Source organism: Pipra filicauda, unplaced genomic scaffold, assembly GCF_003945595.2.
Source record: "Pipra filicauda isolate LSUMZ 115617 unplaced genomic scaffold, ASM394559v2 scaffold16_size7369187_pilon, whole genome shotgun sequence".
NCBI classification, from domain to species: Eukaryota; Metazoa; Chordata; class Aves; order Passeriformes; family Pipridae; genus Pipra; species Pipra filicauda.
The window spans coordinates 6,281,467-6,298,261 of NW_024104207.1; the positions used below are offsets into that span (position 1 = coordinate 6,281,467).

Sequence of the window (16,795 nt, forward strand, 5' to 3'; positions counted from 1 at the left end):
TCCCTGTGTGAGGTATGTGGATAAGCACAAGGTGCAAACTGGCCACGTGGCAAACTCTTCAGGCAGGCATTAGCTTGGTTAGGGCTCTGCCCAGGTCTGCGACAAGGCTCAGGACCACCTCCCTTCAGAGGAATGAGCATCCTCACAGGGGCTAGGTGGCCCTCTCCAACCACGATCCAGCACACACACCAAAAACCTTTACCCTTCAGGATGGAACGACGAAGATATTGGTCTGATTACACCTGACACTATCAGGAACAGGAAGATCTCATTATTTCCTATGTGTTGACATAACGCTCCCACGCATGCAACATGCCTTACTGTTGCTCTCAGAGAAGGAGGAGGGAGGGAAGCAGGGATAATTGTGGCTGGCTCCAGTGTAACCTCTTCCATGACTTCTTTAAACAAATCAAATCTCCAAACTCACCCAGGAGAAACAAGACATTGCTCAGATGGGCCTTGTTGCCCAACTGCAGGGACCAACAGGAATCCCTTTCTGTTCCTGTGACCCTGCACACGGGGTCTTTGTTGTGGGACATGGGGCTTTCTCTGCCATTCCTCCACACCAATCACAAAAAAGTCAGATACTGGAGATGCAACACAGATTAAAGCAACTACATGAGAAACCCTTGCTCCTTTCCAACAGGTCTCCATACTTCTATTATTAACCCAGGAAGAAAAAAAACCCATCTCTGTCCAAGCAGTTTTCTATTATTCTATATTATATAGAATAGAATTATTATTATTATTATTATTATTATTATGTCTACATCTAATCTGAGGCCAAGGCAAGCTACTGCAAAACTCTTTGAGAAACTGATGCTCTAAACACTTCGAAATCACGCTAAGCTCATGAGGCTCTGAGGGAATTATGCAAGTAAACAAAGCTGGACCTGCTAAGGAGCATCAAAGATGGGCAACACTAGATATTTAGCCCTGGGAAGGAGGGAGGGAGCAATGGCCAGCACAGTTCCCAGCAGCCCAGTGCCAGAGCTGTGGCAGGGTCCGCAGAGGAGCTGGCATGGGGAGGGGAGAGAAGGCAGCCTGCCCCAGTCACTGATCACTGCAGCCCATGACAAGGAACATTAAATAGCAGGATGTGAGCGCTGCTGCTCACAGCTAGATTTTCCTGAGCATTAACATTTGATCATAGCACTTCCTTTGCCAGGATACAGAAAGATGCAGGTGGAGGACAGGCTAGAAACCATGGATAAAACCAGCCAGGATAGAACAGTTAGCTGCAAATGAAGCAAACGGCATACAGCAGGGTTTCTTCTTGCCTCTGCATAGTTGGATGGTGTTTGGCAAAATCTGAGTTCTCTCGGGATTCCAGAGAGAATCACTGCTGGTAACACTTTGGCTTCATGCTTTGTGGAGATGATGCAGAAAGGCTGAAAACTGCTGCCCATCCTCCCACCGTGCTGCTGCGCTGGGAACTCATCTCCTGTCTCCCTGCGGAGTCCCCCATAAAAACAAGCCTTGTAGTTGGAGGAAAGCTGATCTAAGTTCTAACTCCTAAAATCAGCTTTCTAATTTTGAGACAATTTTTCAAAAGCCTCTCCTCATCCTGAGAGACACAGAGCCTGATTTGCACTCAGCCCAGCAGTGCTCTGGGACTCAGCACCTTGGAAACAGCATCTGCACATCAACTCCCAAACCAAACCCACTCCAGAATGGCAGACACTCCTATGACGTTTTGGTGCTACCGCCTTCATCTCACTTTCCTTATTTATATAATGGGGATACAAACCTTGTTATTCCAGGAATGCTGCTGAGTGATTAATAGCTGCCAAGAATTTGGAAGGTAAAATGGTCTGGATAATTATTACCCTGAGTGACAATGAACAAGACAGATCAAGAGTACACACTAATCGACTACAACATTATACTACAAGGGAGCATCTGAAATCTTCCAGCAATTCCTGCTTGAGGGACCAGGTCCAATGCTACATGTTGCAAGAAATGCTCTAACATTTCACCTCTTCTTCAGCATTTGATTCCATTATTATCATGATAACTGCCAGTGGGAAAAAAACCCAAGAGATGAATGGGCTGAAGTAAAGGGGAAGATGAGACCCAGGAAGAGGCAGGAATAGCCACATTCCCACTGCTGGCTCTCCTTCCCTTAGCAACTGCTGTCTGGAGCATGATGCAATGGGAGCAATACACATGAGGAAGCCTAGGCCCCTTGATGTATAGTAGAGGACCCTTTTCCTGGAGCAGGAAAGGGTGAACAGGGACACAACAACTCTCCCATTTTCCACTTGCCCATCTGCACAATTAATGGCAGAAAACAGATCCTTGAGAATTTTTCCTCTGCTTCCAGCAAACTTGGTTGAAACCAGCCAAGCGGAGAAGAACATGCTCTGCATGTGTTCAAATCTCACTTGCCTATGGATAACACTGGTGTTCCTGAGACAGCCAGGCTCTCGAGTAATCCAGCGTTAAGTGCTACCGAAACAGCAGCATTAGTAGTAATTAAATATGAGTTGCTTCCCACACCAGGTTGTGTACTTTGGAGGCAGCCAGTTCACCCAAAGAGGATTATGATAGCTCAGGATTTTACTTCATTTCCACTCCCTTAACCATGGGATCAGTGCAAACAGCCTCGGAAGAAACAGGCACAAAATTCACTTACATTGAGATGGTTCTGAAGTGAAAATGTATTTTTCCTCTACTTCTCTAGAACAGTCAGGACAAATACAAATACGGAAAGGGACTGACACTGGAAAGCAAATAGCATTTAGTCAACCACACAGACCTCAAACAAGCACTTTAGTGTGTAAGTAAGTGAAAATCCGCTGCAAAAGCAGTTTTGTTCAGGGGAAGGAAACCTTTAGGAGAGCAGTAGGAGAACTCCCCGATGGCCCATTTGTGGGAAATTAAAGGTAAAAACAATACATAAGAGGGAAACCATAACTGTTTAAGTGGGAAACCTCCAAACTGAGGAAGCAGTAGGGTTATGCTGGCCTACTAGCACACAAACATGTAATGTACTTGTATGCACTGCTAGGCATGTTCCTCTATAGAACACATAAGCACCCAGCTATGCTCTCTCCTCCCAGCCAGTCCCAATTTTAGGGAGTAGCAGGCTTATAGGACAGCCAGTGTGTCTTCAGGCCACATGTGTGAGTTGGCATCAGAAGCGTTTGTTCCCTTTTTGACCCCAGCACATTGGTTCATTCTATTTATGTATTTTTGATCTGTAACCCACAACAGAGGTTTTTGGCACTGTTGCTGGAAGGTCAGGGAAGGGCCACAGAAGAGCAAGTCCCAGACACAGAGCCCTTGCAGAGCATAATCCATCAGCTGCCTCCACCAGGAATTTGCTATGTTCTGAATTCAAAGAATCTCTTTCAAAAACAAAAATCCCACTCAGGCCTTCATGCCAAGATGGCAAGCTGGTGGGCCAGAGCTGGTGGAATAGCACAGGGAGGATCCCATGTTCTGAGAGGACAGCCAGCCTTATAGAGACAGTCAGCCACAAGACCTGCAAGGAGGTCCTGCAGAGAGGGGAGGGATGGGGTGAGATGGGAAAGGCAGATTCATGCAGAGCAGAAAAGTCCTCTGAGAATGGCCTCTGCTCCTGCCTGGTACTAAGCACACTGTTGGGAAGCCACTTTATCAGCATGCCTGCTCTGGGCAGGAGAAAGCGCCTGCAGAGCTGATGAGGAACTAAGAACCATTGCCTGGAATTCTTCTCCCGCCAAGGACTGTAAAAGACATTTCAAAACTTGGACCCTTCTTCCATTAGGTTCCAGTGAACTGATGATTTATGGCACTGTCTTGTTGAAAGATTCAGTAGGAGAGTCCAGGACATGTGCCAGAGGACAGGAGACAGAGCCACAAATATCAACAGTATGGTGAAAAACACACCAAACGATGGTACCAAACGCCCTTTCTCTTCAGGAACTCCCACACAAACTCACGTATACACGTTGCATGTCCTAGAAGACACTAGGGGGAGAGAGAGGAGAGCTACGGGCATGGGTTTTCAAATGACAGAAGATCACAGATCTGGAAGAGATGGCACTCAGGAGTTTCCAGCAGCCCTGTTTCTAAAGACTTAATTCCCATATGTCTGAAGAAGGTCTAGAAAAGAAGGTGAAGAGCCAGGAGCTTTCCTTTGCACAAGGTAGGCATATTTAAAGATGCAGAGAACAGTTGTGTTGTATATTCTCCACTGGAGACAAATCACAGCATCCTGTTTTTCAGTGCTTGGGTTTAAAAAAAATCTCCCAAACATGACAGTTCATTACCATTCATCTCACTAGACAGTACCAGTGAATTTTATCATTCCAAATACTTTATCACAGGATCAGCCCCCCTGCAGCTTCACAGCCCACAGTGGGGACAACCTTTCCCAGGAAGGGACAATCTCCACAGGATTAGAGCATTTAGGGGAATAAGCACACACTGCCACTGCCTCCCCATCTTCCTTCTCAAAGCACACTATTTATTGAACAGGAACAAGAAATACATACGATGGTGATTTTCCCTGGGAAGATAAACAGTATCTTCTCCCCTCTGGAGGTTTACCTCTGGGCTGTGCTGGGCATCAACAACCAGGTGCTCCCCTGGCTGCAGTGGGTGCCACGTCACCACTCACTCACTCCCATTCTGTCACGTGAATTTTTGGTTTAATAAACTTTCCTGCAGTTCGTGTTTCTCAGTATCCCTGCGGTAGTAGTCATGGTGACAAAACTGGGGTCCTTGGCAATGCACCAATGATGCTGCAAACCTACAATGACTAATTCTAAAAGCTTAATTTACAGAACTCATTTAAATGCTTAAAGACATGCAGGTCACTGCAGGGTCGATTTAATGGCTATGGCATATCTGGTGGTGAAGCAGTCGTACAGGAGGAGCAGCCAGGGAAACTTCTGGCCATAAAATTAAGTGCATTTTTAATGCAAGATGTAGACTAAAAACATTTAAAGGAAAGCACAATTTAAACATAAGCACAGTAACAAACCCAGCTGATTCCCAGTCAAAGAGCTGGTCAAAGCTTCCAGATGAAACACTGTTTTAAATAACAATCCCACACAACAATATCGCTGATACAGTATTGCCTGGTTTATTTGTCCTATTCAGAATGTAATGAGTGCTTTTCTCAACACATGTTGCCCATGAGCATGCAAAACCATGATGCAGCAGAGTCAACTCCCCAGACTGGCCCCACTAAAGGCACACAGAGGGTGTAGACTGAGGACCTTCAGTGCAATAGTTTCCAGCTTCCCAAGGACAACCGATGGGCCGGCATCTGTCCCATGTTGCCCACTCCTGTGCATCTCCCATGGGGCTCTTGTTACCTATTCAATGTTTCAGACTTCCAGCTCTTTCCTGGCACTAAAATATTTATGGCCACATCTTCAGTTAATATGCTGATGGCATCACCGAGGGAAGCGCACCAAAGGCAGTGGATTGTTCTAACTGTGCTCGGCTGGACAGTGAGGCAGCACTAAAGCCACTGGTGCCTCTTCCCACAGCTTTTGCGTTTCTTCTCTCCAGCTCTCTGCTACCTAGGATCTGACACACAGGCACAAGGAAAAGGAGAATGGTTTCTGCTCACACACACGCCAGCAAAAAACCCTTTGCATAGGCTCTCTCTCTCTCTTTATACAAATAAAGCAATAAGCACTGTAGACAACATTTTACCCCACAGAAAGCAAATCATATTGGCCTGAGGCTCTAGAGTCCTAAATCTGTATCCCAGAGTGCTAAACTATTATCACCCACCTAATTTGCTGTGATTTTGAGTAAGCACTCACATGACTCAGTGTCAGCTACCAGAGACAAGCATCAACATACAACCAGGTTAAGACATCTGATCATATGTGATATGATTTCCATGTCCTGATCCCCTGCCTTAACGCACTACCCACTGCCCTTCCTACACAGGCATCTTCCAGCAGAAAGGCTTCTTTCATCCAACCAGGAGCCGGGACATGAAGCACACTCGTGGCAGAAAGCAGGCAGCTTTAGTTAAAAGCAGACAAAAAACCTTGTCAGCTAAAATCCTAGTTCTACTTACTTATCAGGATTTCCCCTGTATTAAAACTGTACACAACATAACTGCCCTTGTCATTATGGCTGACAGGGAGCCAATGCATGCACAAAGCACCATTGGTTCCCTTTCTCAGTTTGGCAACATTTCTGTTCCTGCATAGGCAATCAAATTTAACCAGGAGTTATTTGCATTCACATTTCATTCCGCTGCTGTAATAGAGCAATAGCAACAACAATAACTACTATGGGTACTAATGACTTCTGCACCTTCAAGAGCAAAATGCGTCACATGATGTACATAATTGCTTACATGCAATTATAACATGCTTCTTGGGTAAATTCATGCAAAACAAATGCTCTGTAAGTCTTGAAGACAGACTCAAACTTTGCTCTTTTGAAAAACAAAACCCCTTGCTGATCTCACTGGGGATTGAACCAGTGATCCTGGAGGGCTGAGGCAGTCAATCCCTCCTCACCTAAAAAGGCACCTGTTACTCCTTCAATGAAGGCATTAGTCTCCTTGACCACTGCTCGTTAACAGAATGTATCTACTATAGTAACAGACCTGAATCCAGATTTATGCCAATGATATTGACGTCATAGTCTTAGTGCTTGGGTACAGAACAGCACCACGACTTCTCAATAATGAAGTACAGAAATGGCAATTTACATCAATTACAGCAAAAGATGAGAATCCAAACCCTGCTTTCTGAACCCCTCTGTGTGAAGTTGCTTCAGCCACGGCTCAGCTTCACCTCTGGTGGTAACAGGTCTACTCATCCTCTCCCAGTACTACCACGAGGCTTTAATTAAAGCACTCACACAATTTTGCAACACATCATGTTATTTACAGTGCTGTAAGGCTCTATGCAGACTGGAATTCTGGATATGTGGATATAAAGAGGTTTCTTGCTCACAGTTTGTTCAGCAGGACTATTTGAGCTTCTCTTGTCAAAATGACAAACCTTGCAGGGTCCCTATCAGTGCTGCAGCTCACTGCTACTGTCTGTGTCACCTCCCTGGGAAGATAAACTTCATGTCCCCTTGTCTCTAGAGGACTACAGCTGTCACCCCCACCCTGTCTAGGGGACCACAGTTGATGTCTCCTCCCCTTCCTCAGAGAGGCTGACACTGCCCCCGAGCCTGGGACAAGACACTTAGATCGCGCAGCACAGCTCAGCGTGGGCTGTCCGCGCTCCACCTGGGAATGGTGCTCCAGGCTCTGCACAGCCACACTGACATTTTGCTACAGAGAGGAAGGGCAAACCACAGTCTGCATCACATCTCTTCTCCCAGGCTGGGTATGGGTACCTTGGAGGTTTGCTCCATTTCTGCAATTGTAGCTGGGCTAAGCATTTGGGTATGATGGCAGGACCTGCCAGCAGTTTGAGGTGAGGCTTAAGGATGGAAAAGGCAATGCACTCTTAGCTGCAGCTCAGCTACAGGAGAAGGGCTCCCTATAAAACACTGCCTATGAAGCTGTTAGGTTTTCAATGGCTGCCGCATGGGCAAGTGCAAAATCTAATCCCTGCTACGCTTTATGCTCAGCTTCTCCTGAAATCCAGTGTCTGCCATGGACATTTAAAGCTCAGCTGAACAAAGCATTAAAAGAGAGGCTGTGTGGACTGATGGCATGGTCAGCGGAGTGTGCAGAGAGGTGACGTGAAGAGGCATTTACCATTTCTAAAACTCCAGTTAGAAGAAAAAAAACAAGAGTGGAGAAGAAGAGGGGTAAGAGACAGAACAGGTGCTTACAGGACTTGTAAGCTCTTCTCAACATCTGCAGAAGAGGTTGAATCCAGAACCAGAAACCCTGGGACGAATCTAGTTAAATGCTTCAATGAATTGGAAGTTATCTTCCAGTATATTTTTAGTTAGCACCAACAGGCATTACATAATGGCTATTATATAACAGCACTTGAGCTACAAATACTCCCTTTCGGGCTTTTTGTTTGTTTTTTTCTTTCTTTCTCTCTCTCTTTTTTTCTTCAAAAGCTTCTCCTTAGTGGGGGATTGATCAATAATTGTACTTTTCATCAAATGAGAGAGACAAATCCTTAGAAGAAAAACCAAATGGAGTAAAAATATCGTTACTAAGCCTGTGAATGCTTCTCTCTTGCCCAACCTCAAACAGAATTAACTATTCCCAGAATAGAAATTCCACTAAGGCTTCTCTAGTTTAAAGGGACAGGCTGAGATTCTGTGCAGACACTAGATTTCTCAATACTGGTTTTTTTCTCTGTCTTGTAGTGATGATAGCTCAGATGACAAAAATAAGTGGGTGGAGGGGGGGGGGAAGCACTACATAAGAGACGCTGAGGAAAAACTGAAGATTCTTTTTATATGCTGGCAAGATCACTGCCCGCTAGTGCTCCTTTAAAATCCTCCTTGGCATATTTTTTATCTTTTCTTCTTAAGAGCCATATTGGCAGAGCAGCAAAGACTTTTGCTTCCAAACTATGTACTACATGAAAAAAAGAAGAAAGTTTCCAAAAGCAAGAAACATTTCCTTTCCCTTATTTCCTATCTGTGAACCTAAAGAGAGCTGAAGCAGGCACTCTGCCTCTGATTGCAGAAATAAAAATCAGTTCAGTGGCACATCACGAGTTCCCACATCACGTCACCCTACAGGCTCAGGCAAGGGCTCTCTGTTCTTCTGTAATCCCAACACAGAGCCTCCCTGACAAACACAGCACCCCCAGGACTTTTGCCCTTCTCACACTGGTCCTCTAAAACAAATGAGCTGATTCCAGAAAGAGCAAAAAACATAATCTGACAAATTATCCCCTCTTTGCTAGCAAGCTGCTTCCTTCTGTTTTTTCTCTCCCACCTCCCCAAACCTGGAAATGCCACTGATGCTCCCTTGACTTCCAGCACATCTATAAATAAACTAAACCCTGGGCTGCCTAGATGGTAAGGCAGAGTGCTGAGCCCATCACTGGTGTCACAAATAGGAACAAAAACAATCCTGGGAGAACGGAGAAGGAAAAAAACACAAATGCAGCTCCTTGGAGAGCACTACATCAACTCAGAGAGAGACTTCTTGGCTTTAAAAGGTGTTGTGGTACACTGAAGATCCTACTCGTGCAGCAACGCTCTGAAAGCAGCGACTGCAGCCCAGAGTGGAAGGACAGTCTGGCAGGGCTGCTCCTGTGAACATGAGCAAAAAACCCAGGAAAGCAGGACAAAGAGGAAGAAGAAGGGATAAAACCGAACTAGTTGGCATAACAGTGCTAGGTTTGGACTAAAGTAGTGCAGTTGGGCGAGATGGAATAGCATACAAAAACTTACTCAATGTACTAAGTTACATCATTACATGTGGAATACTGCCTTGTTCTTCTGTGGGCTTCTGCCACCTAGCTATTATGATCTTCAACAATGAACTTCAGAAAGAAGCAACTTGCTGGAAAAGCTGGCTTGAGAAGTTATTTGAGCTCTGAAGACATGGATGCATGAGGCTTCTGCTCCACAGTGCTCTGCAAATGGTCCATGCTAACCACAAAGAATACAGCTCATTTGTCATTCCGGACTGAAAATATGAAGAGAAGCAAGTGTCAAAAGCAGTAACTTTACTTGCATTTGTCATGGATTTCTCCACTATACAAGACACTAAGGGATTTTACAATAACCGATCACTTGCGGCACCAGAAAATAGCAAACACACGCTTAACTGAGACAGGCGTTCATGGTTCTCAGGAGAAAGGCTCCTAATTCATTTCAAAGCTCCTCCCTGCTGAGCCTCCAGCCCCAGGTGCTTAGGATAAAGGCACTTGATATTGGCAGCAGTGTTGCTGCTGCTGAGTGCCCTTCTCATGATCAAAGCTCTGCAGGCAAACATGGCACAACTGCTAAATCCCTTGTTAATGAACCCTTTGACATGGCTTTACTTAGTGGTAGCTTGCTCGTGCATGTATGCAAATGGGGGGAAAAGGCATCCTCAGGAATCCACAACTGAACAGATAGAGGGGCACTGTTTATTCAACAGCCAACTGCAGTTGCTGTTGCAGCACTTGTGCTGGAGTCACAGCAAACAGCCTGTCCCCAAACAGTGCAGCCACAATAGGAGCATGCCTGGGGGCCTTCCTGCCAGGGGAAAAGAAAAGGATGTTTAATTTAAAAGGAAGGGAGCAGCATACAGACTGTGTGAACTTGTAAAAATCAGGTTTCACTCTGACATCCTCAAAGTCTGGCCCAGGGAAACCAGCTGGACTCTACAAGGTCATCTCAATGGACCCAAACACGCATTCCCATTCTCACCCAGCCTCTCTGCACATACCTTTGTGACAGCCTGGCATACCAAACCTCTCTCCTGTGAGAGCAGCAGGGTTATCCCTCATAGCCTTGAGGCATAAGGTTCAGTTTCATGGTGTTTCAGACCTCTTTGGTTTCTCACTTCTAAGAGACATTCAGGGAAGTGCAACAGGACCGTGAAGAATTCTAACTAACCAGCTGCATGTCCAAGCATAAGCCTCTGCAAACATGCTGCTGCTGCACAAAAAGAAAAAAAAGCCGACTTCACTGTAAAGATTTTCCCACTGTATTTAAGATGGAGTTAAAACATATTTAACTCGTATAAGTAATATGTAATAAATTTAAGAATAAAATAAAAAGCCTCAGATCTGCAAAATATGAACCATTAATCAAACAGACACTTTGAAGGACTTCACAGCGAAATCGCTACTGATTAGCTATGGGCACTCAGCCAAAGAGGCTTGTGAGCTCTGTTTCACTGACATGTATATTTAAACAAGCTCCAGCAAGGGGCACAGAATACCAGCTTTGGGGGCTGGGACCAGTCCCCACCACAGATTATCTTGCAAAAGCATCTCACTGGATCTCAGTTCTCAGTCTCTAAGACTGGAATCATATGCCCTGCTCCTAATTCCTGTCTAGCTTTTACAACTGGATCTGGGGGCATAACCATCTCTTCCTACGCCTTACATAGTATGCAATGCACCACTGTTCTTGTTTGGTGATAAGATCTGTGTACATCTGTAATGTACACCAAGAAGACAATAAAAAAACAGGGTTGAAAGAGCTTCAGACAAAATACAGCCAGTCTATAGATCATTCCCTGTTCTATTTAATGCATTATTTGAAATCACCCAGTGATAGAGAGCCTGTTGCCTCTTTAATATCGTATTGATTACATGTATTGCACAGTCCATGACACAGGCTACTACAAGCATCTCTCAGACTGCATTAATGTCACCTGCAACTCCAGGTATACTGAAACCTGCCTGGGCTAGGTAAGGAGAGCTGATATTTCATCAACCTAGTAGCCCCTGCCTACTTGTGCTGAGCACAATATGTATTAACTTCTCTCAGCTTGCAAATCGCCCAGAACGCTACAGGGACATGAGGTTACACCGGTAACAAACACAGAATTAAGCTGATAGTTTTAAAAGATTAGTAAAGTGTTGCTTTCCATTCAAATTAGGGGGAATAAAGAATTATTTATAAGAAAAGAACTTCCTCCACAGTGTTTACTCTCTCCTGAGATGCAGCAAGAGATATTTGCATTTCTGCAAATCCTCATCAACAGAAATGCAAATGTTTAAAAATAGGGAGAAAAAAAGGAACAAGGCGATCTGTTCCTTCCAACCCCAAAACATTCTATAAGAGTATGGAAAATAATGCCAGTGAAAAGGTTTTTCAGATTGGTCTGTATGAAAGAAAATGAGTAAACAGTGCTCATCCAAACTCTACCAAGGCAATAACCACTTAAAGGGTGTAAAACCCCCCAGCACTGGGGCTCTGGGCAAGCTCTGCCCAGCGCTGGTCCCATGGACTCTGCATCCAGCTGGAACCCAGTGAACCAACAACTGCTCGGCTGGGAACAGGCAGCAAACTCACTCCTCTGTTCGGTCAGAGCCTCCACTTCCCTCCCTGAAAGCGACGGTGGGGGTTGAACCCCACATTCACTTCTGCAACTTATGGAGATCCTCAAGCAGAACAAGACATAGCCCACAGGGTGGCTAGGAGGACAGATTCCTGAGCCAGCAGCACCACTGTGGCTTTACTTCCACCTGCCCACCCTGCAGGACACACCAGTTGGGGAAAGGGTTTCCATTTCCCATAGGAAGCTGAGGTGCTAATTAGAAGAACAAGAGAGCAAGCAGAAAAGCAGCCACCAGGATTTTCAGTGTGCCTCACCAGCTGGGAGTGAGTTGATTTAATGTGCAGTTTGGTTTTAAATGCTTGCATGATTTAAGTTTTGAATCTAAGTTTTTACTGATCACTTGCACCAAATGGAGCAGAGACAGCAGTACTCCAAAGGGCCCTGCACTTCCTTCCAAAAGATGTTTCTTGCCCCACAAGTTTACATTTCCATCTAATACAAAGAGACAACAGACATAAGCAAAAATGCATTCTGGCTGCTTTCACAGCATGAGAAATGTTAGGAGAGCAAAGAAGATAAGTACAGACAAGAATAGCTTAAATTCATTTCTGCAGTCACAATCCGAGAAGTGCGAAGGGGAATTTTGCTGTGCATCGCGGGCAGTCAAAACCAAAAGTAAGTCCCATGACAGGGCTTAGCAGAAACTCAGCACAAGCTCTTGAGAAAAGAAATAAAACTGACATCTTCAGATAAACACAAGTTCTGAAAGAACTGACTGAGAGAGATGATGGATGTCCCAGAGAAGGAGGCTTACAAAGTGATGAAGACTAGAATCCTACTCCCCAGCTTCACCGTCTCCTTCCGAGCCGGTCAGCCTGTGGAGAGACGGGCACAGAGCCCCACCAGGAACCTCAGAGCTCAGCATGCCTTCACCTCTGACTCTCACCTTCAGGCTGTCCTCCCCAATTCTGTTCCCAAAGTGCTGCCCTAACACAGCTAAACTCCTAATTTGTAAGAATTAGAACTGGACCTACAAATCTTGGATCCTAAAAATAAAAGGATAGCTAACTTCTTCAGCTCTGCTGTGCCCCACTGTTGTTGTGAAATGCCACGGGACAGCATGGTATGAAAGAAAGCATAGAAGAAAAACATCCCACTGAACAAAGCTGTTGTGTCTGTGCTGGACTCGCATGACCTCTTCCTTAGGATAAACAAATCTGGACTACTTCTGAACCAGACACAGTGAGAGATGACTCTCCACTCCAGGACTCCCAACTGATCCTGAAGATGAAAGAGAGCAAGAAAACACTAAACGCTGGGTTGTGCAGTCTCATCTCTCCAATGTGTGGCAGAGATAGCCCTTTAAATAGGTAAAAACAATCTGCACTAGAGTTATTTATTTGTCATTTATTAAGCATTTATAACTTCCTAATACATGTGCCCTTAATGAAAAAGGTGATCCTTCTCAATATAGCTGGACATTATCTGCAGAGTTTCTCCACAGGGTCAATTTACTGCACATCCCATGATGGCCAGGAATGTGCTCTGGAGGTGGGAGGCTGTCAAATGAGGTTGTCACAGACAAGGAGACAATCCTATTTACCATGAAACCAATATTTCTATTCCTGCCATTTGCTTTGTTTAGTTTCCAGCTTCCCTCAGCGGGAAGGACGGGGCTGTCTGCAGCCCCAGCCACATCCACCACAGAGCCAGTTGCCACCGCAGCATGGGAGCTCTGGGCACTCAGGTAACGGATCTCAAAGCAGCTGCCTGTAAAGATGCAACTGAATGCATGAGGCACACACAAGAGGAGGTAAATTATCATAGGCAAACTGAGTTTTGGTATCAGGCTTTAATAACCCCAGGCACTTTTAATAATAAACAAAATGCTCAGAAACAAAACCAGTACAACTACCAGCTTGGGCACTGAAAGCTGCTGAAAACCAGCAATTGTATCAGAGCTTCATCTCCTGCTTTGGAGCCAGCCCATCCTGCTGCCCCTTGCACTGCAACTGTACCTGGCCTTTTCCACTGCCCTGAGCTGGTGTGGAATGAAAGACAACCCTTCTTGCTTGGCAGGTACTTGCTGCCATGAGTGTCCTCCTGGGAAGGAGAGAGTGCTCTGGGTGGCCAATTTCTGCTCATCCACAAACCCAACACCCACCAGCCTGCTCCTCCTTCTTCTCTTCCCTCTCCCACCTCCCTGCCCTGGTCACTCTCTACAACTCAATCCCCATCCTTCTCTCCCATTCTCCTTGTTCCTATGTCCATCTTTACTTTTTTTTAACTCTTTTTGTCCTCCCCACTGGTCCTGTACTCTATCTTCCCTGACACTAGGTCTATTCCCCCACCCAACCAGCCTGTCCTTATCTCCATCACTGCTGCTCTCACTCAAGGATCTCTTCCCTACAGTCTCAGACTCACTATTTATACCTTTATTCTTCTTCTTCCCCTGCATTTTACTTGTAACACAGCAGGGCCAGAAACCTGCCTTGCTCTTGCACACTCCCTGGGGTCCCTGCTACCTACTGCACCGCTAGGGCCTTACCCACAACCAAGGGGTACAGCATCCTCTGTAAGCATGAGCTGCCCTATGGACTGCAAAACCCCACCACTTCTGACACTGTAGCTGAAAAACTCCAGGGTGCACAAACCCACACCTGGGCTGAATGGCTTTAATGGTGAAGGTACCTTCTCATGCAAAGATACCTCCCCTGCCAAGACATGAGAGGACTAGAGCTCTTCAGAGAAGTAGTTGTCAATATTTTGCAGTATCCAAGCTGCTCCAGAGAATGCCTTAAACAAAATAAAAAATAACTGAAAAAAGTCATGGCATAGAGAACCTCCCCCTCAGGTTACCAAATCTCGCAGAGAATCAAGCAAAGACCATGGGCATTTTACTGGGAAACGCTGGCAAAGTTACCAGAAGGCTGTACTGTCAGCCCCACCTACAGCAAATGTTAAATTTTTGCTGACACGGTTCACTATCCTACAAAACAAATTGCTCCAAGTGAACTGTGACATTAGTGTGTGTGATTCTCCAGTTGTTCAGGCTATTAATGTTAAGGATGTAATTAAGGATAGAAAGGATAGAAAATAGCCTTTGCAGAGTATTTTTCAGACCATTAGTTGACAGAATTTTCTACACAATTTCTCTCTGGCATTTCTGAGTACAAGGTCCCTCTCTTTATAGAGTACTCCCCACACTGCTAAGCTCGATGTGTTTTGGTAGTCACATTACCCACTCAAAGTACATCAGTGACTCCAGCTCTTCTCCAAATGGAGAAGATAAGGTCAAATTAGACTTACATTGACAGGGGGCTGCCTTGTTTCACTTGCCTCAATGGAAAAAGGCCAAATCAATCTTACTCTCTAATCCACGAGGAGCCAAATTGTTAAAGAATTGAAGAAAGAAGCAGGGAGAAAAAAACCAATACATTATTGCACATCTATGCACTGCAGAAATTATATTGTTGTTATGATTCAGCAACGGAGACACTGTTCACTTAGTCACACACAAGTCAGTAACGGAGACCTTTTCTATATGGGAAATTGGTCACACTGGGTACCTTCTGCTCACCTTGGCAATAAGGACCTTCTGCATTTTAGTTCAAACCTTTCTTGCCACCTAGAACCTTCAAGCTGCAATGGCTGCTTGGAAAAAAGTACTTGGTAAACACAGAAGAATCTTTCAGACTTTTGCTTCCTGGACCACATGACTGTGGCAGAGGCTGGGAGACCTGGTCATGGACCAGAGACCAGCTGCCTTGAGCTCACTGGAGGGGAAAAATAAAAACCAACACGAAAAATTGAAATACATGAAAAGCAGCAGATGAAAAGCAGTATTTAACTCTTTTCCTTTTCCCAGTTTTCCACTGAGTGCTTTTACAGCATCACCTTTCCCTTTTCAAACAAGGAAGCAGGCTGCACCCTATGTCTGGAGCCCAACTAATTAAAACTGACAATAAAAGTGTCCCCACCTAGAAGAGCCCATCAAAACTATACCAAACTAAACCACGGGAATCTCTATAGAACGGGCTCTTTTTTCCTACTAAATTTCCCTTCAGAAACTTTTCAACTGGAGAGACTGTTTAAAGCAGCTGGGGAAGGACTGAGATTCAGTGACTGACACACCCTGAAACACTGTGGCATCCTGCAGTGAGAACTCCAGCACACACCTTGTCTGCTGTATGAAACAGCCCTGCTCAGAATCCAGCCTTCTGCACTGCTAATAGACATCAACACCCCTTGTCTCAGAACCCAAGTCAGACCCAGCCGCAAAACCTCTGCTGATGCCCTCCTCCTCCTCCCTCCCCACTGTGAAGAGCTGGGCTCATCCAACTGCAAACAGCACAGCTCTTATTCAAGAGGCTATTTTATTTTTGTTCACTGGCTAAAATGCACGAACAGACATACACCAGAGGCTTTATCCACATGATGACCCACGTAAATCCTCATCTCACATCTCCAAAGGCTCAATTCTAAATTTTTAAAAGAAATAAAATAAACCACCTAATTCACCAAAACTGAAACCCTCATATCCCTGAGGATTTCAGCTGTAGGACAACTATACTCAAGAGGTCAGGACACAACCTGCCATCCAACTCCTGAGGATCCCCTGCTCTGCTGGGCTGCCCTCAGTTATGGACCTCAGTGTCCATGTGTGAGCTGCCTATTTAATTAACCAACTACAAAAAAACTTGTTTTGGTCCTGGACCACTGAGTCCTAGCAGATGCTCTTGGTAGACACACTGAAAATCCAATATACTTTTCAGTTTTAAGCTAGAGTTTAAAGACAGGTTTTCTTCTACATCCCTGAATAAATATATACATATATGAATACTGGTATATACACATACATACACAGGCTTTATATATGTATACTTATATACATTTAAATTGGCAACTCTTAATTACACAAGTTCAGCTCAAAGTGTTTCAGGA

General features: G+C 45.0%; 1 protein-coding gene across 3 annotated transcripts in view; it reads right to left on the reverse strand.

Moving 5' to 3' along the window:
- The window catches only part of CASTOR2 (cytosolic arginine sensor for mTORC1 subunit 2), a 137,338-nt gene that overhangs the window by 38,693 nt on the left and 81,850 nt on the right, over positions 1-16,795 (reverse strand). The gene's annotated exons all lie outside the window — the stretch shown is intronic.